Raw genomic sequence first — 23,452 nt, 5'->3', positions numbered from 1 at the left:
TATTCTTATTTATCAGTTTCTTATCATGATCTATTGATCATTTGTACCAATAGATGAACTTGGAAGAGCCTTCGAGATCTGACATGTTAATGCCCAGACTTTAAGATATCATATTAAAACTTTTAAAAAAATATTAATTAATTTTTCTTTTAGAGAGAGAGTGAGCCAGCAGGGAGGAGCAGAGAGAGAGAGAGAGAGAATCCTAAGCAGGTTCTCCATTAGTGCAGAGCCTCATGTGGAACTTGATCTCAGGATCCTGAGATCATGACCTGAGCTGAAATGAAGAGTTGGACACTTAACTGACTGAGCCATCCACGTGCCCCTAAGACATCATATTTAAAGGAAGAGAAGGCATGTCTGGGTGACCAGCTCAGGTCAGGATCTCAGGGTCCTGGGATTGAGCCTTGTGTTGGGTTCTGCCCTCAGTACTGAGTCTGCTTGAGATTCTCTCCCTTTCCCTCTGCCCCTTCCTCCCTGCTAAATAAATAAATAAATAAATAAATAAATAAATAAAGTAAATAAAATCTTTAAAAAAAGAGAGAGAGAAAATTGACAGTTGTAACTATTCTTTGTGTTCCTCTAAAAGTATGAGTTAATATTTTTAGCAACTTTTGCTAAATCCTTTATTTTAAAAAATACCCACTGAGGAAGACACCTGAATAGTCATTACACGCAACCTTTTGTATTTGAACGTCTGCATAGTAAAGAAAACGTAGAGAATATATTTGTAAACTTGGGGTCAAAGATTTCTTAGACAAGACAAAGCACAAATCATAAAAAGATAACAAAGTAGACTTCATAAAAATGGAAAACTTCTGCTTATCAAAGATTCCATTAAGAAAGTAATGTGAAAGTGAAGTGAATAGACATTCATAGATTTGAGAAAATATGTACAATACTTACATTGAAAAAAGGGTTTTTATTAGAATATATAAAGAATTCATAGGGCCTTATAATAGCTTTTGTGTTTAGATCTATTATCCTTCTTGAAATAATTTTTGAGTACTGTGAGAGACACATCTGAAGTTAGTTTTTTTCCATATGAATATCTGGTTGTTCCAATACCTTTTGTTGAAAGAACTTCTCTTTCTCCATTGAATTACTTTGATGTGTGTAAAAAGCAATTGACCACATAACTGCATGTCTATTTCTGGGCTCTCTATTCTATTCCATTGGTCTACGTGTCTGCCCTTAAGCCAACACCACAGTGTCTTGATTACGGTAACCTTTGTAGTAGGTTTTGAAATCAGATAATGTGAATCTTCCAACTTTGTTCTCATTTTTCAAGATCATTTTGGCTATTCTGCATTCTTTTCACTTTCATACAAATTTTGTAGCTCTGTTAATTTCTACAAAAAGGAGACTTCTATGCTATGTCTGGGCTCCACGTGTTTGTGCAGTGGTTTGGAAAGTGCCTCCAGATGAAAGTCTGGGCAACTGAGGGACTCATCTCAGCAGTTCCCTTTTGTCTCATAGATTATTGTTCTGTGCTACCTGTCACCAAAAATGTGTCATCTGATGCTTCACCTATTTTGTTGGGTTTTATAGTTGATAAATCAGGATAGTTAATCTAATCCTGAGTACTCAGTCATGGTTGAAAACAGGAATCTTAGAGTTTTAACCTAGAATTCCAAACAAAATAGGAGTATATTATATGGGAAATGTGACCATTCTTACTCTCTAATTACAACAGTGCAGAACTGTAGATTAGAATGTACAATATAATACTATGTCAACAGATAAATACAATATACATGGAAGTTTAAGAAATCAAGTGAACTTTGGTGGAACAAACGTATATGGTTGTGCATGATTAGTATTTTATTTTTTGTTTGCTATTTAAATAAGTTAAATAATTTCTCTTTTATCTAGTAATTAATGAAAGTAAACAATTTAATCCTTTCCAAAACGTTGGAAATGAGTGCGGGTATTTTTGGCTAAAAGTATATTTTGAGTATGGCTTTTTTTGCCGTTTTTTTTCTTGTGTTTAATACCAATGACAGCAGGCACTTATTTAATAAATCCACTAAATTGAGTATGTAGCAGATAGACCAGCTGGATTATAGTTTGTACTTTATTTGTGCAAACATCATTGAAAATCTCCTACTTGGGACAGAAATTTAATTCCAGTATTTAAAGCCATGAAATCACATGCTTCCTATACATCACTTAAAATTCTATAATTTAGAAAGTCAGTGAGTAGAGTTCTCTGAGTTTTGTCCCTACCTAAGTTTTTACGATATTATTTTTATCATCACATTGAAGGTACTTAATAGTGTTAAGCACATACACAAATTTATAAACACACAAATACAAAGAGTTATGATGAGCTATCAAACACTAAGAAGTTAAAGTAGCACAGATTTGGCTTGAAGTATGGTGAGAAATATGTCAGTTGATGGTTCCTAAAGAGTTGGTAGTGAAGTCAGCTAAGGGAAATGATGAAACTGAAATGTATTTGAGTAATTCAACATGAATTATAATTGCATATCCAGTAATTAGATAATCCAGAACTTTCTATAAGCTACAGAAATATTACCTTAAGATTTCAAAGATCATTTTATTGTTCATTATAGTTTTAAGAGTCAAATACGGACTCCAACCCAAGTGTCAGCAGTAAGGCATTAACTCTTTTCTTCCCTGCCTTAACTCCCACTTAGTACTAAAAAGAAAAATCGAAAGCCTCTTTTTACATCATTTGCTTAAACAATTTTATGTCCCTTTGCATCTAGGTGCTCCACCAAACCAATGAAAATGGAGGAAAGAAGGAAGACTGCATTGAGGAGATAATTTGAAAGTAAAATAAATAGGCGCTTATGACCAATTCAATGTTGAGGGAAAAAATGAGAAAGAGACAGGAGTGGTAGTGCACTCAGACTGTCATGAATTTATTAGTTCATTTATTTAATAAACCTAGATTAAATTCCTGATTTAGCATGCCTCAGTGCTAGGAATAAAAGATGACTAGGACAAGATTCCTTTCCCTAGGAAGTAAAAACACGTTCAATGAACCACAGCACAATATAATACATTATGTTTTAATACTCTACTATGGGTATATTTAATGTACTGAGGGAAGACAGGTGAATGAACAATTAAAATTATACTAGGGAAAGCATGTGTGAGGACTCCAGAGAAGAGACAATGTTTATCTTTAATATTAAAAAAAAAAATAAATCTTTCCAGGAAGAGATATGTGGCACAGAAGGTTTGGGACAGAGAAAAAAAAAAATAAACAAAGGTAGAGGGTGTGGAATGCAAGGCATGTTTGGAAAAGAGAAAATAGTTTGGCATGAGGGATTTTAAGACATGTAAGGAAAGTGGTAGGGGATGGGCCTGAAAAGCCAAGCTCTGACCATGTGGCAATAAGTTTTGTAAGTGAAGATATTTGAATTTTATCTTATAGATTATTGACAATCATTGGAGATTTTTTTTTTTTTTTTAAGATTTACTTATTTGTTTGAGAGAGAAAGAGAGCACAGGGGGAAGGGCACAGGGAGAAGAGAACCTCAAGCTGACTCCCCACTGAGCAGGGAGCCCGAGGCAGGGCTCCATCTCATGACTCAGAGGTCAGGACCTGAGCTGAATCAAGAGTTGGATGCTTAACTCACTGAGCCACCCAGGCGGCCCAACGGTCATTAGAGATTTTTGCAAGACGAGTAACAGGAGCAACTTATATTTTCATCCAATCACTCTGGAGGTTCGATAGATCAGAGAGGATTTCAATAATATGAGGAGTTGGTGGGACCAGAAATGACAGACAAATGGGGGAGGCTTAAGAGATAGTCTGAAAGAGAGTACGTTGGACCTAGTAACTAACTCCTGCCTCAGTGTGGGAGGGGAGATGAAGGAACGAGACGGAATGGGGAGTGATCCTACGTACTGAAGCGGACTGTGGAAGACAAGCAGGTTTGGGGGGGAAAGTGGTGATCATACTGACTTAGATTTCCTTTTCACGGCGTTTGAGTGGGTTGTTTTTTTAAGTGGCCTAGAAGAGACAGTTCCGAGGCTCAAAAGTTTGGGCTGAAGATAAAGATTTGAACATCATATTGAGATTGGTCTTAAGGAAAGTCAGGAAGAAAATCGTGTTGCCCGGGGAGAGGTTGGCCTGTAGGAAAGAGAAGAAGGCTGCGAGCTGACATCTTAAGAAAACATGTATTTAAAAGGTGAGCAGAAGGCGTCAGCCACAGAGCTGGGAAATCATCCAGGAGACGTAGTGAGGAAAGGAAGACCCAGGTCATGAAGTTTAGCAGAGCAGCACCCAGCAATGTCACTACACACTTCAGGGAGTTAAATCAACTGTTACCTGAGCCCGGGCTCACCACCTGGTGGACACAGGTAAGCCAGAGGACAGGAGGGAACAGGAAGGCTTTACCTGCGGTACCTACAGGATGGATAGTTCCCAAAGCAGCGTCTCCTTGAACAGTACCACAGGGGGCTTTCCAGCTAACGGTGCACACATAATCATCAAGGAGTTTGCGCAGTGGGGATTTCAGCGTGGCATTGGGGCAAAAGTCATCTTTTTTAAAGGAAATATCATTAAATCACTTACTCCGTAACAACACTTCTCAGGTAACAGGCACACACCGCACGTACTCATTTCCCATTTAGCCTGAATTAGGAGTTTAGCTACCCGATGCTTTCCTAATATAAGTTTTTCTATGGCCAGGGAAAACAGCATTTTAAATAGCCCATCTTTCCAAAATTGAAGCGACTTTCCAAACAGGTATTTATTTAGAAAGGAAGTGGGAACAATTAAGCTTAATGACTATGAAAACAAAAACATCGCAATTATAGAAGAAGAGTTAAGTAGGAAAATTCTGAAACTATATATAAAAAAAGTTATGTGCACTGTATCAAAATACTTTTCCTATTTTGGTAATTAAATTTTTGAAATTAAAAACAAAGTAGTTCAAGCATTTCTAAATATAAAAATTTCAGATTTATATTTATTAAAAAACAAAGTGATATCAGTTCTGTTGCAGTAACCGTATATACACCAAGACAATATTTATAACGGTGGAAATACAAATAGTGAACAACTTCAAATTTCTCAATATTTTAGCACTTAAACAATCTACTTTTTTCCAGTCTTCTTTTACTGAAAAAGGCTTATTTAATTTTAAACCCAGATCAATGTATATGTTTTTGTTTTTGTTTTGTTTTTGCTTTTATTTCTAAGACAAAAATATCTATTTAAAATAGTAGGTATCAGAAAGCTGGAAAATAACATTTACATTTGTCTAGATGCAGTAATTTTAAAAACATACAAGTTCAATGTGTAGTAGGAAAATATGCAAAAAAATACATAAGGAATTATACCCCATTAAAAAATATAAATGCACCTTGGGGCGCCTCGGTGGCTCAGTCAGTTAAGCAGCCTGATGCTTGATCTCAGCTCAGGTCTTGATCTCAGGGGTAGGGGTTCGGGCCCCACATTGGGCTCCAGGCGGGTGTGGATCCTACTAAAAAAAAAATATATATATATATATATAATATATAATAAACACACATACATACACCTACAAATATTCATATGTATGTATATATATAAATACACCTCTGTTGATTATATGACTATTGAAAACTAAATATTCTGATTTAAAAGTAGCTTCCGTAAAATGTCAAAGTAGTAGTAGGCGTATTTGCTTTCCTAATGAATGAGTAAGGAAGTATTTCTGTTGCAGTCACATGGTACTACTAGGTATTTCTTAGCAAACAGGTAGTATCATACATAGAAAGGTAGGCTCTGCCCTATATTTAAGTTTTCATGTTTGCTTTCCATTAAAATGTTTTCTATAATTTAAAAGGACGACACACACCAAAGTAAAAAAAAAGAAAAACGATGTAAATTAACATCTTACACTTTTGAGACATTTCTGGAGACTTCATCCTGGGGGTTCTCCGCAACGAAGCTCTGCAAGGCCCTGCACGGAGCGAATCAGGAGGTCACCCTAACAGAACAAACAGGAACAAAGCCCCCGCCGCCACCACAGTAGTGTGACACCCGTGTGCGCCCCACAGTGAGCAGCAGTGTCCTGGGCCCGTGAGTAGGCCGTGTCGTCTCCCTCCATGGCAAGCCCTCGGACTCCCTTTCGCCCCAGTCAGTGCCTGGGTGCGGGTTTGCACCGGGCCTCACGCTCCTGTGAGGGCAGCAGGTGCGGCTCCCCAGGGCCGGGCTCAGCCCAGGCTGAAGGGACACCTGGCGGGGTCCTGCACCGGGCGGGTCAAGGCCCAGGAGGAGGAGACGGTCACCGTGCGGGGCCAGCTGCAGCCTGACAGTCCTGCGGATGCAGGTGTCACAGGCAGCGCCAGTCCCCGCGGCCCTCAGATGCTCAGCAGGGAGCTCTTGGGTGACCCGGCGGGCTATGGGGGTGGAGGGCGACAGATACCGGGGAGGCCTGTGCCGGCCCCCAGCAGCCTGGCCTCGGCCACTGGCCACGAGGGGGAGATGCCACGGCACGTGGGGTGCGCACGGAGGCTGTGCCTGTCCCTGTGCTTGTCCCTGTGCCTGTCCCTGTCCCTATCCCTGTGCCTGTCCCTCTCCCTGTCCCTGTGCCTGTCCCTGTCCCTGTGCCTGTGCCTGTCCCTGTCCCTGAGCCTGTCCCTGTCCCTGTGCCTGAGCCTGTCCCTATCCCTGAGCCTGTCCCTGTGCCTGTCCCTGTGCCTGTGCCTGAGCCTGTCCCTATCCCTGAGCCTGTCCCTGAGCCTGTCCCTGTGCCTGTGCCTGTCCCTGTGCCTGTGTCTGTCCCTGTCCTTGTCCCTGTCCTTGTCCCTGTGCCTGTCCCTGTGCTTGTCCCTGTGCCTGTGCCTGTCCCTGTCCCTGTGCCTGTCCCTGTCCTTGTCCCTGTGCCTGTCCCTGTCCCTGTGCCTGTCCCTGTCTTGTCCCTGTGCCTGTCCCTATCCCTGTGCCTGTCCCTGTCCTTGTCCCTGTCCCTGTCCCAGCAGGAGGGGGGCGAGGGCCTCCAGGGCTCTGAGGATGCCGCCCACAGCTCCGCCCCTCGCTCTCCGGCTAAGGGCTGCACCTGTCCTGTTGGGGCCGCACCGGCTTCTGCCCAGTGCTGGGGGCGGGGCGGGGGCAGACCGGGGCCCAGGCCTCCTGCGCTCCTGCAACACGGGCCGGGAAGGTGAGCGTCGCCTGCGAGGGCGGAGCACAGGGCGACGGCCCCGGGGGGCGAGACTCAGCATCCTGACTCTGGCCTGGGCGGTAGGAGGGGCCGAGATCCTGCAGAGAGAGCTCAGGGTCGGGGGCACAGGTGCTGAGATCCCCCAAAGAGAGGTCAGGGTGGGGTGGGGAGGGCAGGTGCCGGGAGGCCTGTGCGCTGGTCCTGCATCCAGGCTGCCGAACCCTGGAGAAGGGACCAAGCGGGAAGCAGGGTGGTTGTCAACATCCTACCAAGGACAGGGGGGTCTGCGGCAGAGAATCCCTGCTGCTCTGATTTGCCGGGCGCTCTCTCCTTTATACTCTGGGCTAAAAATCTGGATGGGTGCAAAGGCCACCTGCCCTCAGCAAAGGGCAGGGTGAAGGGGTCATTCCCGGCTTTGGAAATGCATGTATTTTAAATATTTAAACATTACTCACTGATTACAATAGTGCTGAAAACCTAGGAAACGGCTGCTAGAGTGTTTCCCCTTTTCTCTGGTTTTCCTAACAGGCATGTGTCATTCTATTTGAGGATATTGGGAGACCATTCTCCACACCTGTGTTTAACGACTGTCTATACCTATGGGTATCCTCTCTCGAGATGCTTATAAATTCGCACTTCGGAATACGTCTTGGACTGAATCAATTTGACAGAAATGATGAAACATATTTGAAAAACATTCATTTTCAAGTGTGAAATAGATCCCATATTCTAGAGGCACCTCTCAGTAGTTACGTACAAATCTAACTGAATGATTGAGGTCATGCAATCCTGCAATTAAAGTATTAATAGGCTTTTAGTCACATTGAAATTTGTGCCTTCCAGATGCTTCCAAGCATAGTTGTGATGATATCTTATTTTGAATTGGCAACGTCCCGCATTTTTTTTTAAGTTAGCAGAATTTAATTGATTTGAGAATTATTTCTATGTTTGATATTTGGATGAGAATGACAAATACCTCTTGTCCAGAATAACATTTTAATGCAAATTTCTCATGATAGAGTGTTCTGTGATGCCAAATGTTGCTCTTAGCTATTTTCTACAAGAGAGCATATTTGTGATTTCCATCAGTAAAATTATTTTACATTTTTTAAAATGTTGGTTCGCTTTATGCCAATGCAGACGAAAGATAGACTTTACTAATGTATTGTAAAAAAAAAAAAAAAATTCACTGTTTAGCGTTTCTACAGAGAAATTACCAAATAAAGCAATCTCGGTAAAGACTATTTTGGACAATGAGGTTCAAAATATACCTATACAACTTTTTAAATAAACATTAATGTCATCATGATAGTGGTTTCTTGAGGATATATATATATATATATCTACTTTTTTTATGATGTGGAAAGAGACTGCATAAAGACAGAAATACATGAGTTCCAGTCCTAAATCTGTCATTTATTAGTATGATCTTGAATAAGTCACTTAATATCTTTGTTTTCAGTTCTATCATGTGTGCCGGGGATAATAAAACCTTTTTCATAATCTATTGTGAGGATTAAATAAATGAATATATGAAATTATTCTGGTATAGACTCTAGAAATAGTAGGTATTCATTTTATATGTACATTTTCTTTATTCTTTTGTTCTAGTTGCAAAGTCTATTAGGTAATGGGTAAATGTAAAAATATGTTGCAAGAGAAGGAAAAACTTGTGTGATTTTGTGCCAAGTTATTTCAGCCATGCAATTTTGTGGATGGATGTAGTTGGTTTAGGACTCTGGAGTATCTATCTCTAAACAAAAATTTATTATGTGCGATTTATTTTTTATTTTTTATTTTTTTTAATGTGTGATTTCTTGACCAATTTTATTGCTAGAATTCCTTGTTTTATGGAAAACCATTATGTAAAATATTGAATTCAAAGTAGGGGCCAAATGAAGGACAGCATGATGATGATGATGATGATGATGATGATGATTTTGATGATGAGGATGACGATCTGAATGCCTTTACAGATACCTAAGATTCGCAATTCTCTTTAGCTCCCAGCATTTCCTGTTGTCTTAATGGCCAGCTTCCCTCTTTTATAGTAGCTGAATAGTTCTTGTAAATATTTGTTTGTTGTCTGTGACTTCAAGCATTCATCCTAAGGATCTATTATTAGGCAAGACAATTCCCTTTCCTGAGTTATGAGTGGAATGTGGAAATTGCCTACCAGAGAGTCAGCTACAGTAATAAAAACTCAGATACTTGTGCTCGTCTGCTACTTTCAAAGGCCAAAGAAATAGTAGTACTAACACAAATAATAGCTGATTATATCAAAACAGAAAAGGGCAAAACAAATCAACTTCACCTAAATAGATAAAAATGATCTAGTTTGCTTTTCAGCTTCAGAATGGTAGCATCCTTCCCTCTGTAAATAGCATTATTTTCAGCATGGCCTATTTTGTGACATGTCTATATCTAAGCCAGGAATCATAGAAATCTTAGGATTCAAAAGTTTCAATTCCAGATCCTCTGAAAACTGATAGAATTCTGTTGAATTCTTGGAGATTGTACCTTCAATGGCAGGGACAACTTTTCTTAAAAATGTTTTCTTTCTCTTTAGTTTGAAAATGATAGGTTCCAAATGCTTTGATTTTCATTGCAATTCTCACAAATTTAAGAAAAAGTAAATGTTCTCATAACATATACCTAAGCATGAACCTAAAATTCAGATTTTGTTTACTTGTTTTGCAAAATTGGTGTATATTACCTACTAATGTAATCATTGAATCTTTAGTTCATATTTGCTCAAGATTAAACATACCATAATTGGAGCATGTCCCAATATAATGATGTTTGGCATTACATCTAGTCTCCTAGTGCTTCCTGGATTTCTTTTCATGCTTATTTTACTGTACTTTTTTTTTTTTTTTAAATCTTCTTATGTTTGCCTTCAAATAAGATAGAGTATGGATAATAAACTGAGGTGAATCCAGATGCCTTAGTAATATAAAGGGCATTAGATTCCACCAACTTAAAAACAACTTTATATAAAGGGCATTAGATTCCACCAACTTAAAAACAACTTATGATTTGGGATCAAATCATAGGTAGGTTAGTTTAAAAGCACTGACATGTCGGGGTGCCTGGCTGGCTCAGCGGGGAGAGCATGCAACTCTTGATTTAGGGTTGTGAGTTAAAGCCCCATGTTGGGCTCAGAGCTTGCTTTTAAAAAAAAGTGCTGACATGTTATCTAATCATCTGTTATGAAACGGCAGGTACCAGAGCAATTCTAGAGACTCGTTTCTGTTGACACTTTGAGGACACCGGGGGAAAAGTGTGATTGTCAGTTATTTCATTTTGTAACTTTTGTGAAAGACCTGCTGTTTTTTCTTTCTTTCTTTTTTTTTTTTTTTCCTTTTTGGTGTAGCTCAGGGATCATTCTAAGTAGCTCCAAACATGGCTCTCACATCATGCAACCACTTCCAGCTATACTATTTCCCTTATTCTCCATTTATGTGATTTTCTTTCCCCCAAGATACTTCAGGTTCTCTTACCTCATTAAGCAGTCACAACATTCATATATAGACATAATTTTATTCCTTCATTTGCTCAAAACCTGTATATTGAATATTCTTCTATTTTTTGAGGCAGGCACTGGAGATGCAAAGTCCTAATAAAGTATGGTCCACAGACAACCAACTGTACAGGGTGAGAAGTTCTGATAAGAATCTGTGACAGGATCTGCAGTTGCAGCAGGAGGGCATATGTCATCTACGGTGGGATTCTCAACTTCAGCTGTACATCAGAATCGCCCGGGGAGGTGCTGAAAATCCCTACGCCCAGGTGGCATCCCCATCCAACTAAGTCAGAATCTCTGAGGGTGGCTCCCAGGCCTCAGTTTTATTTTTAGAGTTTCCAAGTGATTCTAATGTCAGCCAAGTTTGAGAACCACACAGGTCAAGATATTTGGAGATGGGGTCCCAGAAGATCTGAGACTTGAGTTTTATTTGGATGTATGAAGAGATTAGGGGATGCCATACCAGGGAGAAAGGGCATCTTTTGAAGAGGCAAAGGGTGATGAAGCGCCATGACAGGTTTAGGCAGCTCAACAGGTATTCAGTACCAGAGAAGGGAAAACAGTGAGAAGGGAAGTAGTCATAAAAGACCTCGACCTATTTATTTTCAACAGAAATGCTGGTCATTGTCCGAGACAAACTGGGCATAGGAAATGGGGAATGAAGTTAGAAAGGAGTAGAAGAATAAAGACAGGAGACTTAGTAGTTCCAATGATCAAAGGCCGAGGGGCTGCTTGAGGCATGAAGGTAGAAAACATTTTGATTCATGTAGGTCACGATCAATATTCAATGTTGAAATCAGACTTAGGATTAATGTTTCTAGACAATCGTTTCCTCTTGTGGAATTTCATGGTGTGGATTGGGGTTGCGGGGGGTGGGTACTGCCTGGCAAAGGGGGCCGAAGGAACTAGGAGGGGGGTCCATGTCCTCTGTTACCAGACCAGCTGGATCAGGACTCAGGCATGGGGTCAGAGACCTGGTCTGAGGAGCAGATAGTGAAGTGGTTGTTGGCTGCTCACTTGGAAACCGGGGTTTAGAATCCTTCCTTCCCATACGTCTCTGCTGCTCCTTAACCCTGCTTTCTGCTTCCGTCTCCTACACATCTAGTCTGAGTGGGGGGAGGTGGGGAGACCGTTGACCTATTTGTAAACCTCATTTATCACCGAGGAAGAAACTTCTAATATAGTGTTGGCCATACAAGATTTTCTCTGATTTGGGGGAGTAGATGTGGTTAAGCTTAAAAAAAAAAAAAAAAAAAAAGAAGCACGCTATCATTACCCAAAGATGGAGGTACATGGAGATGGAGACTCACACACCCATTTGCTTCTTTTAGGAGATTCCATCATAAGAGCTCTGGTTTGCTTTTGCCAAAGGGCATCTCTCTCACATGGGATGGAGCTCGTAGCCACAGAACAGAAATAACCAATTGGCCACAGAGGGCTGAATCGAACCCCTCCCTCAGGTTGATTCACCTGGAGTAAACAGGCAGACTTAACTGATTAGCAGCTGGCGAGGGTTCATAGATATGCGAGCACCCAGGAACTAGGAGGAGGTGGTACCTTCCTGTATCTGCAACCACATACCCTGCCCATCACTCGTTACATCACTTGGCCCACTCGCTCTACTTTTATTTGTGACAGCACTTCCACCAGTATTCCTGGATCCCACCCCCTTGCAAGATTTTGACTCTATCATTACCCACCTTGCTTCCTTATTAGCGATTTCCTTTTCCCTGCTGGACCTTTACCAACGATCACTCACAGATTTGACATCTTTAAAATAAAATAACCCTCCCTGACCTCACATTCTCCTCCCCTCCAGGTACCACTCTGAGTTTTCTTATCTTCTTTATCTTAACCCATTGATTGTCTCCATGTTTCTTAACCCTTTTAGGAAGGGCTCTCTCTATCACTTCTTTCTATGACTTGACCTCAAGTTTCTCCTGAACGCACTCCAATAAGACTTTCATTATCTCTCTTCCTCTATTGGTCCCTTTTGCAAAGGTCATTAATAACTTGCAAACTGCCCAAATCAATGGCCAGATCTTGGTTCTCATCCTACCTGATGTTAGGAGCAGTATTTGGCAACAACTTGAACCCTCTCTTCCTTGGGCTGAGGGTACCGTTCTCATTTGGTTTTACCCTCATTGGCCGTACCCTTCCCACTATCCCTTGCTTTTATATCCTTTCCCTAACTTCTCTGTTGCTCCTCATTCCTTCTCAAGTTATACCCATTCTCCAGGTCCTCTTATCCAGTCCCCGGACTTTGATTTCCGTCAACGCACTAACTCAACCTTACATCTCCAGGCTTTCCTAGGAGTTCTAGACTCACTTATCAAACTGTCTTCTTTCAAAATCTCCATGTTAACCTCCAATAGATACCTGGTGCCTCAAACAGGAATCCTTCACCTGCATCACTTCTTCCCCAGGGTTCCCTTACCTCAATTGTTGGATTATAACTCTTATAATTGATAGAGTTTATGGCAGCTCTTGGCTACCTCTTTGATCTGTTCGCTGCTCTTCCTCTTGACTCTTTATACTAGTATTGCTCTCCTTCCTGTTTTTGGACATGCCCGGCACACTCCCACTGCAGGGCCTTTGCACTTTCAGCTCCCACTCCCTGGATTGTGTTTCCACCAGGTAGTCATGAGGCTTACTTCCTTACTTTCCTTCAGGTCTCTGCCCAAATGTTATTTCTTTAGAAAGCTTTTTTTTTTTTTTTAATATTTTATTTATTCATGAGAAACACAGAGAGACAGAGAGGCAGAGACACAGGCAGAAGGAGAGGCAGGCTCCATGCAGGGAGCCCGATGTGGGACTCGATCCCAAGACTCCAGGATCATGCCCTGGGCTGAAGGCACCGCTGAGCCACCTGGGGATCCCCGAAAGCTTTTCTTGTTAACTCTAAAAATAAAAGCTTTTGAACATAGTTCTCTATTCTATTTCTGTTTTATTTTTCTTTGAAAAATTTATCACTGCCTGAGACTGTTATCTATTTCCTTTATGACTGCTTTTTTTTTTTTTTTTTTTTTTGAGTTTTTATTTAAATTCCGGCTAGCTAACATACAGTGTAATATTAGTTTCAGGCCTTTCTTACTAAAAGAAAGCTCTCAGAGGGCGGGGATTTTGTCTGTATTGTTCCCACCCTCATTATTAGCATTTAGAATAGTGTCTAGTCAGGAGCTCAGTGAGTGTCTGCTGATCAAATGAGTGAAAGAGCTGTTTATGAAATTAGATTCTCCTGAGATAAGAATGAATCATTTTGTGTCAGAATGATCTGATGTAGTTTCTTGAATTTCAGAAGACTTTTTAACTATGATTATGTGAAAACCATTATTCTTAGGCTTGCGCTAGAGTTGTATTTGATATGCCTCATAAACAAATTTCCAAGCAATGTGGCAAATTGTTCTTTATCTTATTCCAATAATTACTCTGGTATTTAAACTGAAACAGGGTACATTAATCTCCTTTGTTTTCTCAGCATTTGAGTTTGTTATATGGCCAACAGTTCTCCACTCCCTCTGTTTTCCCACTGCCCCTTTAACCCAACAATCATGCATAGAACACAAAGGAGAAAGTGGGAGCAATCAGACTCTAGTGACACATTCTGTGTTCTGCATCAATGGATAGGTTTTAAAGGGAACAGAAGATGAGTTGTATTTTTCCCAAACTGCCTAATTTATAGAGCTAATCTGAGAAAAACGAGTTGGCACACAATTGTAAGGTTAGCTGACAAAGCAGATGGTTGGAGTGGTTTCTACATCTTCTACATTAAGATGTCATTTTAAGAATTAGTGCTGTACATTGGGGCACCGGGGTGGCTCAGCGGTTGAGCACCTGCCTTCGGCCCAGGGAGTGACCCTGGGGTCCCGGGATCGAGTCCTGCATTGGGCTCCCTGCAGGGAGCCTGCTTCTTCCTCTGCCTGTGTCTCTGCCTCTCACTGTGTGTCTCTTGTGAATAAATAAATAAATCTTAAAAAAAAAATTAGTGCTATATATAATAAAATTCCGAGTTTGGAGGCTTGTCTTTTTCATGAAAACCTGAAACCGGAGCCATTTATTTTGGCCGTTGTCAACATAAATCCCCTGGCTCACAGTATGTTAGTGATCAGAAATGGCCCTTTGAGTGAGTGCTTGTGCATCGAGAGCCTTTGAGAAATGTATCAGTTCTGCGTTGTCTTTGATAAACAGGTGAGGTGACAAGGAGAACTAAAAGCATGAAAATGAGTAAAGCTTAGAAAACAGTAAAAATATTTACCACCGTAAGACCGCTTATTATGCAGTGCTTCCATTTCTACAGTTTGTATTTTTAGATGTGTAAGGGTACAGTTTTATTTCCAAATTAAATAACACACGATGAGTAATGCAACATAGAATTGATTTCATCCATCAGCTTAACTGGGAAGTATTAGCGATGCCACGTTGATAAATAGCGTCTAATCAAAGGAAAAGCACCCAATTGCTGATTTCAATGGCTCAGATGATAATAAATCCTCAATCCAGGCTAGAAATCTGTGATGTTCCTAAGCAACGGCAGTCCTCCAGTGACTTCATTACGATCATGTTAATGTGTGTTTTTTCTCAAGGGTCGTTTGAGAAGCAAACTATAACCATTATGAATACCGGGACTACGGGGAAAATCCCAAATACCGTATTATTTTGATATTATAAATAGTTCTATGCATAACAACAGAGTATATGAGGTTTACAATGATATTTAGGGCTCGGGGGCTCTTTCGGTGGAGTGATTCATGAGCTCTCTAACCTCAGGCTGGGGACGTATTTGTAATCTACTTCACTTTTTATAATTCATTTTGGGCTGGAAAGACTCTCAGGTTACACTTTCAAGGTTTCACAGGTGTAATAGCTTGTGATGTGTTTGTGATTCTGGTGATGAGTTTAAATATTAAAACTGCAGCTCTCCTGATGTTCACTCGGGATAAGCCACTGACGACTAAAGAGGGAGGGTGGCTGTCTGCTTATGAAGACGCTCTCTATAATTTAGGAGTTGCAATCCATGTAAAGAACATTCCACCTTCAACATCTTAATGGTTATCTGAAGCTCCTTATTTTCTAGTGATGAGACCCACAGTTAAATATAATTTAAACACTGACAGGTAGTGAGAGACGTTAGAAACATCAAAACTTCCGTATCCAGTATGCAAACCTTGGCCGCGTGTGCCCTTATCTCAGTGACTCTGGCATTCAAAATATATTGGGCTCAACAAAGGAAATTTCCTCCCCACTTTTTCTTCATGATAAAAACCCTCATCATATGGGATCGGCCCTCTCACTGACTTTTTAAGTGTATAGTACACCGTTGTGACTATAAGCATAGTGTTGTTTAAGGATCTCTAGAATGTGTTGTTTAAGGATCTCTAGAATGTTTTCATCTTTTTTTTTTTTTTTTTAAAGATTTTATTTATTTGAGAGAGAGAGAAAGAGAGACAGACTCACTGCTGAACAGGGAGCCAGACACGGGGCTCCATTCCAGGACCTGGGGCACGACTGGAGCAGAAGGCAGACACTTAACCGACCGAGCCCCCCACGTGCCCCTGTTTTCATCTTTCAAATCTCAGTGTATTAGTCAGGATTCCTCAGAGCAACAGATAAGAGGTATCCACGTCTTTAAATTACGTATATCATGAAGAGATGTATTATAAGGAATTGCCTCAGGTGAGCACGGAGGCCGGGAGGTCTCAGGATCTGCAACTGGAGACCCCAGGAGAGCAGATTTAGTCCCAGTCTGAGTCCAAAGGCTTCAGTGAGGAGTGTTTTCTTCTTATGGGTTTTGGGTAACCATGGGGCAGGAAATATATAAGTACGCCAAGGTTAAGTAATATTTGTCAACAGTTCCTGGAAAACATTTTTCCAGTCTGTATGTTTGCTGTTATTTATACTTAACATAAGTATAGCAATACCAGGTATGTATTAGTTCCCACACAGTATGGTTAATTTCTAGGTGATCATAATGAGAAGATATTTTTAAAAATGCAATAACAGATGGGTAGGCAGAATATGGAATCAAGTTTGTCACAGTGTATTTCTCTAATCCTCCAATTCTATTTCTTTCTATTTTCTCTTACCCACCATGAAGGGTACTTGCCAACCTTTGACATATTTAGTTTATATGACCTAAAGTTGCTCAGGGGAGAAATTTATTTCGAGTGCCTGACTGTGGAGGTCAGAGTCCGCTGACGTCAGACGTGTCCTATGAACTGTCCTAGAGCTTCAAGCCTTCAAAGAATCTGTGTCTTTACTTAAACATATTAACCAGCATGGATAATCATCAAACAGCAGGAGAAAGAGTCCACTTTTTAAATGTAAAATGACAAATTAATTAGGTGACATAAGAAAAAGAAAAGAAAGAGAAAACAACCTCCAGAATCAGGAAGCAGTACTAGCAGTTTTCTTTATGATTCTGGAAGTCTTAATCTGCAGTACGGCTGTCAATATATTTTTATCTGTTAATTTGTTGAAGATAATTTTATCGTTCAAAGTGAAGGAAAACAAAGAAAGAGCTTAGAGACGTGGACAGAAATCTGAAAAAAAAAAAAAAAAGATCAGAGTAAAAGTTCCAGAGAATGATCAGTAATTGAAATATTTAACACTTTACTACACTAATTTGCATATATGCATATGTATGTGTATATATTTGGGGTGAATGTAACTCTCTACATTTGCAAGAATGTATGTTTACTTTTCTCTGTTATTACGTTTATACGAGGTGGAAAATGAAAAACGCATTTTAACTGTTAATCAATTTGTTTATTGATGCAATAGCAATTAGGATCTGATCCTCTAAGTGTGGTTTGTGGGTCAGCAGTGACCGTCATCTGGGAATTTGGAAGAAAAATACAATCTGAAGCCTCACCCAAGGTTTACTGAATAGAGCCTCTATCTCATGATTTGTATGCACATTCAAGTTTCCTAAGTGCCCTTTCAGGACACTTGATTTGGGAATGGCAAGGAAGATGGCGAGGGGACACTTTCGGCAGGTACTGTGGCAGTCCAGGTGAATGATACCCAAGGCACAGGTAACATGGAGGTTAAGTGTGAAAACAAACTGAGGACAGTTACAAATTTCTCCACCATCTGGGGAAATTTGATAAATAATTCTTGAGTAGAGTTCATTCTCAAGTGTTCTTTTGCAATGGATCTGAGGTGAAGCCTAGATATGAGTGTTGTTATTATTATTTTTAAATTTTATTTACCCATGAGAGACAGAGAGAGAGAGAGAGAGAGAGAGAGGCAGAGACACAGGCAGAGCGAGAAGCAGGCTCCCTGTGGGGAGCCCAACGCGGGACTCAATCCCAGGATCTTGGGGTCATGACCTGAGCCCAAGGCAGATGCTCAACCACTGAGCCCCCTGGGTGCCCCAGGTATGAGTATTATTTAAAAGCGGCCTTCCAATTATGGAAAGAGCCCAAATGTCCATCGACTGATAAATGGAGAAAAAAGATGTGGGATATATACACAGTGGGATATTTCTCAGCCATCAAGAAGTGAAATCTTGCCATTTGCAGTGGCGTAGATGGGCCTAGAGGGTATTATGCTGAGTGAAATCAGAGAAAGACAAATACCATATGATTTCACTCGTATGTGGAATTCAAGAAAAACAGATGAACAGAGGGGAAAGAAAAAAAGGAGAGGGATGCAGAGTATAAGAGACTCACTCTTACCTAGAGAGAACAAACCGAGGGCTGCCAGAGAGGAGGTGGGGGGAGGGGCTAGGTGGGTGACGGGCATTAAGGGGGGCACCTGTGATGAGCACTGGGTGTTGTATGTTAAGTGATGAATCACTGAATTCTATCCCTGAAACCGATATTGCACGAACCAGGATGTAAATAAAAACTTAAAAAAAAAGCTCCCCTGACAGTTCTAAACATGCAGCTAATGTCGAGAAGCGCTGCTCTATGGGTTGGAAGCTTTGAATTAAGCTATACGTCTCCTCTTTATCAAGCAGAATAAAGGTAACTGAGGAGGAGACATGATAGTAACACAAAGTGAATTAGTTTCTTAATCATGCAAAAAAAAATCACTATTTATTTTTAAAGTTTTTTTTTTTGAAATTTATTTATGAGAGAGAGAGAGAGGCAGAGACACAGGAAGAGGGAGAAGCAGGCTCCATACAGGGAGCCCGACGCAGGACTCGATCCTGGGTCTCCAGGATCAAGCCCTGGGCTGAAGGCGGCGCTAAACCGCTGAGCCACCCGGGCTGCCCCCAAAAAATCACTATTTAAAAGCTTTAATTTACCTTTTATTTATTTTCAGGAAATAAGCCTTGCTTATTTGGGTCTTAAACTACCAAATAAGGTTTGTTTTTTTTCCTTCCGATTTCACTGTATGGAGTTTTCTTTCAGCCTGTCATGACTTAAATAGATTTTCTTTTTTTAAAAAAAATACTTTATGTATTTACTTGAGAGAGAGAGAGAGAGAGAGAGAGAGAGAGCGCAGGAGCAGAGGGAGGGGCAGAGGAGGAAGCCGACTCCCCGCTGAGCAGGGAGCCCTGCTTGCCCTGAGCCGCAGGCGGAGGCTTAGCTGACTGAGCCACCCAGGTGCCCCAGATACATTGTCCTCAATATATTGCCTTATTTAAAAAACATTGTTTCCTGTGGGGATCACAAGGCATGAATATTATGTATCTAATTGTGAAATCAAAGTTTTTGTTAAGAGACAAACACTTCATTAAAAAGTGAATAGTTGGTGCTCCTGGGGGGCTCATAGGCTAGTGTCTGACTCTTGGTTTCAGCTCAGGGTCATGATCTCGGGGTTAAGGGATCCAGCCCGAGTGGGGACCGGAGCCCTACACACAGGGCAGACTCAGCTTAGGATTCTCTCTCTCCCTCTGTCCCTTCCTCACCCTCCCCCGGAAGGAAAAAAAAATAGTCCATGATTTCAATACATTAGTATTTTCTTGCTCATTTTTATTATGAAGTCATTATAAATTGATAATGTTTTTCCGTATGAACACTGGGCTCAGTATTATCTTTTTGCACATTTCTCCAACCCAGGGAGTGGATACCAGCAGGACCTGGGCTGGCTCACTCGGAGGTTGAGTTTATTGGCTTAAGAATCTGAAAATTTGTTGGCTCTTACCTTCATAGGGCACAACTGTTCACAAAGAAAATTGGCAATATCAAGCAGATCTCTGGCATCAGAGCTTCAACTGGTGCGTTTTTTTTCTGTTGTTCTCGGACAAATGTGTGCTTTCTGCTTGATTTGTTGTTGAGAGGGAAAAGAAGGGAGCCACGTTTTCCTTTGAGCACATACTATTTGTCATAATCACGCTAGGAGCTCACGTGCAAACCACCTTAACCTGCAGTAACGCTGACCTCAGGTCCCCCTGGCTCCAGGCCCGCGGGGCTGTTCATCATCTTTCCTCGGGAGCTCACAGGACGCAGGCGCTTCACCTCTAACACGACGGGTGACCCTTGAACAACACAGGCTGGAGCTACACAGGCCCGCTTACGGGCAGTTTCTTAGATAAATAGCGTGCAGTACTGTGAGTGCATTTTCTCTTCCTTACGATTCTCTTAGTAATTTCTTTCCTCTAGCTCACTGTGCTCTCGAATAAGGCGTATAATGTAATCAACATACAAATTATGCCTTAATTGACTGTTTATGTTATCAGTAAGGTGATTCAAGTGGGACGTGGATTTTGGGAGGCCCTGGCTGGCTCAGTGGGTAGAGCACGCGGCTCTCACCGTTGGGTCATGACTCCAGCTCCACACTGGGCGTGGAGCCTACCGGAAAAAGAAAGCAGAAAAAAGGTACACGTGGATTTTGAGCTGTGGAGGGTGTCGGCCAACCGAACCCCTGAGATGTCCGAGGGTCAACTGTAGGAAGCAGAAAATCCCTTTGCCCTTACGAAGCGTCCTTCTTTCCGTTTGCCAAGTGGTGTGCTGACCCCGTGTTACTCTGCACTAATGGAGGCCCTCTAGCCCGTCCTTTCCTCCTTTGGGTAGAGGCAGGGGTGTCAGCGCCGGGGTCCCCCGTGGGGTCCTGTCTGCCTTGGCCGTGCCCTCTTCGGGCTCCACCAGGACAGTGTACCCGGGTTCTCTGCCTCTGCCTGGGTCCTGCTCTGTTGTCCCGGGGCCCGGACCCACCTGTCCCACCCCAGGGATGCTTTCAGTCCTCCGGCCAATGACAACGTTCTGCTCTCCGCCATCAGCCTGGGCCCCAGAGGAGCAGACCCGACGGGCCACCTACGTGTAGGAGTTACTGTGAGCAGTTGGCTTAGGGACCATGGGGGCGACAGGTCCCAGGGGCTGCAGGGAGGGAGCTGCAGACCGAGGGAAGCTGGGGTAGGTTCTTCTCCGGCTCCAGAGGCCTGAGGACCCGCAGAACTAGTGGTGCCAATTCCAGCCCAGGTCCCAAAGCAGGAGGAAACTCCTGTCCCGGCTTAGAGACCTGCACACAGAGCAAATTCTCTGCAACTCTGCACGCGCGTGCGCGCGCACGCGTGTGTGTCTGTGTGTATGTGTGTGTGTGTGTGTGTTCTGTTCAGGCCTTCTCAATGGGGATGTCCCCTCCTGGGGTGGGGGGAGCAATGTTGAGGTGTTAATCTCAGCTACAACCCCCACCCCCAGACTGGCCAGAACGAAGCTTAATCCAGTATCTGGGCTTCTCTCAAGCCAGTTCCATTGACATGGTTACCCCCCCTCCGTCCCCCTACCTCTACATTCGGGGGTCACCTGTGCCCTTCAGCCTTCCCTGAGCACCGTGTGCTGCGTTCCGCCCCCCCTTGGCACCCATGGCAGACTCGCCAGCTGGCACCCACGGTCCCTCCCTGTGGTCCCTTCCTGCAAGGCACGCAGGTGCACCATGGCCCCAAAAGCGCTTCGGCTGTGGCTGGGCCATGCAGCGTTACCCTCAGTGCATCGTCCCCACGAGGTGCTCTTCCCTCTCCCCCCTCCCCCCGTTGGGGGTTTCCTGGTACAGACAAGGAGCAGGCAGGCGCTGCTCTTCCACTCTGCCCCAGCGACTCACCTCACCCGGCGAATTTTAAGTGAGAAATAAACTTTTTATTGTATTAAGCCCCTGATTTGGGGGATTATTTGTCCTTTGCCACCTAATGGGTACCTAATACGCTGTTGCAACAGGTGTTCTTCGGTCCCTTCCGTGTCGCCACAGCAGCTCTGGGCTACCTGCACCTGCCTAGGACTCCCTGGCACCCTCACCAGTTTGCATCTTGAGCCTCGGAATCTCATCGCCGTCGAGGGAGTTCTCTGGAAGCCTGCGGTGCACTGTGGCCACCTGGAAGATTGGGAGAGGCCCCAGCGGCGGGGGCAGAGGCCGGCACCCCCACACCAGTGGGACAACGGGGACGCTTGCTGTACGTGGTTCCCTGACGGCGGACGGGGGGTGGGGGGGCTCAGTCCCAGGGCCCAGGGGGGACCCCGAGGCTCACGACCTTGCAGGGCTTCCTCCCATCGCCCTGGTAACCACCGTCCCACTGTCCCCCTTAGGACCTCCATCCTTTCACGGTCTCCTAAGGGTGGGAACGTGCAGTTCTGGCCCTGGCTTACCCAGTGCGCACGCTGTCCTCCAGCTTTATTTGTGGGGTCCCAACCGGTAGGACGCCCCCCCTTTATAAAGGCCGGATAACGCTCGTACATTCTCTGTCTCAGGGTCCGCTGCTGGAGCCCAGGGGCACTTCCCTGCCTCGGCCGGGAGCCCCGGGGCAGGGTGCGTGCGGGCGGCCGGCGCCCCAGGGATTCACACCCGCGGTGGCACACTCAGAAGTGGGGTTGCTGGAGCCCACGCGAGTTCCATTTGTACTTCTCTCTCTCTCTCATTTTTTTTTTTCTTTAAGATTTTAGTATTTTAAGTAATCCCTACCTCCGATACGGGGGCTCAAACTCACCACTCGGAGAGACCAAGGCTCGCGTGTTCCACATCCTGAGCCCAGCAAGGTGCCCCTTTGTTTTTAATTCTTTAGGAACTTCATAGGTCGGAGTTCCCTTAGGGTCAGCGGCTGGAGCTTTGTCCGTCTCCCTCGGTGCTGGCGTCCCTGCCGATTTCCTCTGAGCTTCGCCCGGGGACGGGGGGTGGGGTGGGGGTGGGTGTTCCGGGCACTGGGCGCCAGGCTCCCAGCACCCCCCAAACACCCTGCGCACCTGCCCCCTGCGAGCCGCGGGGCTGCCCGGGGCCTTTCTGCCCCGCACTGAACTCCGCCGCTGGGCTGGCTCCCGGGTCGGGCAGGCAGCTGGCCACACTGGGTGACGGGGGCGGGGGGGGGGGGGGGGGGGGGGTGGGGGGGTGGGGGTGGGCTGGAGTCGGCCCCCCCCCCCGAGCGCCTTGGTGGGGGAGGGGGGCAAGTGACACCCCCGGCAGGACAGGGAACCCGAGCACCCGCGACGGCGCTGCAGTCCGTCCTGGTGGAGGGGGCGTCGGGGTGCTCTCCACTGGACGCTGCTGGGGTCCCCGTGGGGGCCGGGGGGTGCGGTGCCCCTCTGTGCCGGGTGCTGGGGCCTGACCCGGTCCCCGTCCGTGGCGCCGCGGCCACGCTGGGGGCTCCCAGGGGCGCAGCCTGAGGCCCCGGCCCAGCTGACCCCCGGGTCCGACGTGCAGGTGGAGGCCGCGGGCAGGTGCGGGGCAGCGGGGCGCGGGTGCTCCAGGCCTCCTCGATGCCCGGCCGCTGCTCGGCGACCGTCCCCGTCCCCATCCCCGCAAGAGACTGACTTGTGTAGCTGCTTCGAGAGCGTCCGCTTCGGGGATGACATTTCAGGACGCGGGACAGCGACTGGCTCAGGTGGGTTCCTCCGCACCGGACGTGCGGGCGGGGCAGGGGCGCGGG

The 23,452-nt window shown here is 44.1% G+C and overlaps 1 long non-coding RNA gene across 8 annotated transcripts in view; it reads left to right on the top strand.

Annotated features, from left to right (window-relative positions):
* LOC102156220 overlaps positions 1-22,017 on the top strand; it is a 54,966-nt gene extending 32,949 nt beyond the window's left edge. For 2 of the 8 annotated variants that reach the window (XR_005384879.1, XR_005384873.1), the window contains one exon: positions 2,733-2,987. This is a non-coding gene — a long non-coding RNA (uncharacterized LOC102156220). Of the gene's footprint in view, positions 1-2,732; positions 2,992-16,065; positions 17,267-21,755 lie in introns of those variants that run through there. The other 6 variants (XR_005384875.1, XR_005384877.1, XR_005384874.1 and 3 more) reach the window with 6 other exon arrangements.
* The last annotated feature ends 1,435 nt before the right edge of the window (positions 22,018-23,452 follow it).

This window comes from Canis lupus, chromosome 36 (genome assembly GCF_011100685.1).
Source record: "Canis lupus familiaris isolate Mischka breed German Shepherd chromosome 36, alternate assembly UU_Cfam_GSD_1.0, whole genome shotgun sequence".
NCBI classification, from domain to species: Eukaryota; Metazoa; Chordata; class Mammalia; order Carnivora; family Canidae; genus Canis; species Canis lupus.
Note: the sequence above shows the minus strand (reverse complement) of the source record. Positions and strands in the feature narration are given on the sequence as shown.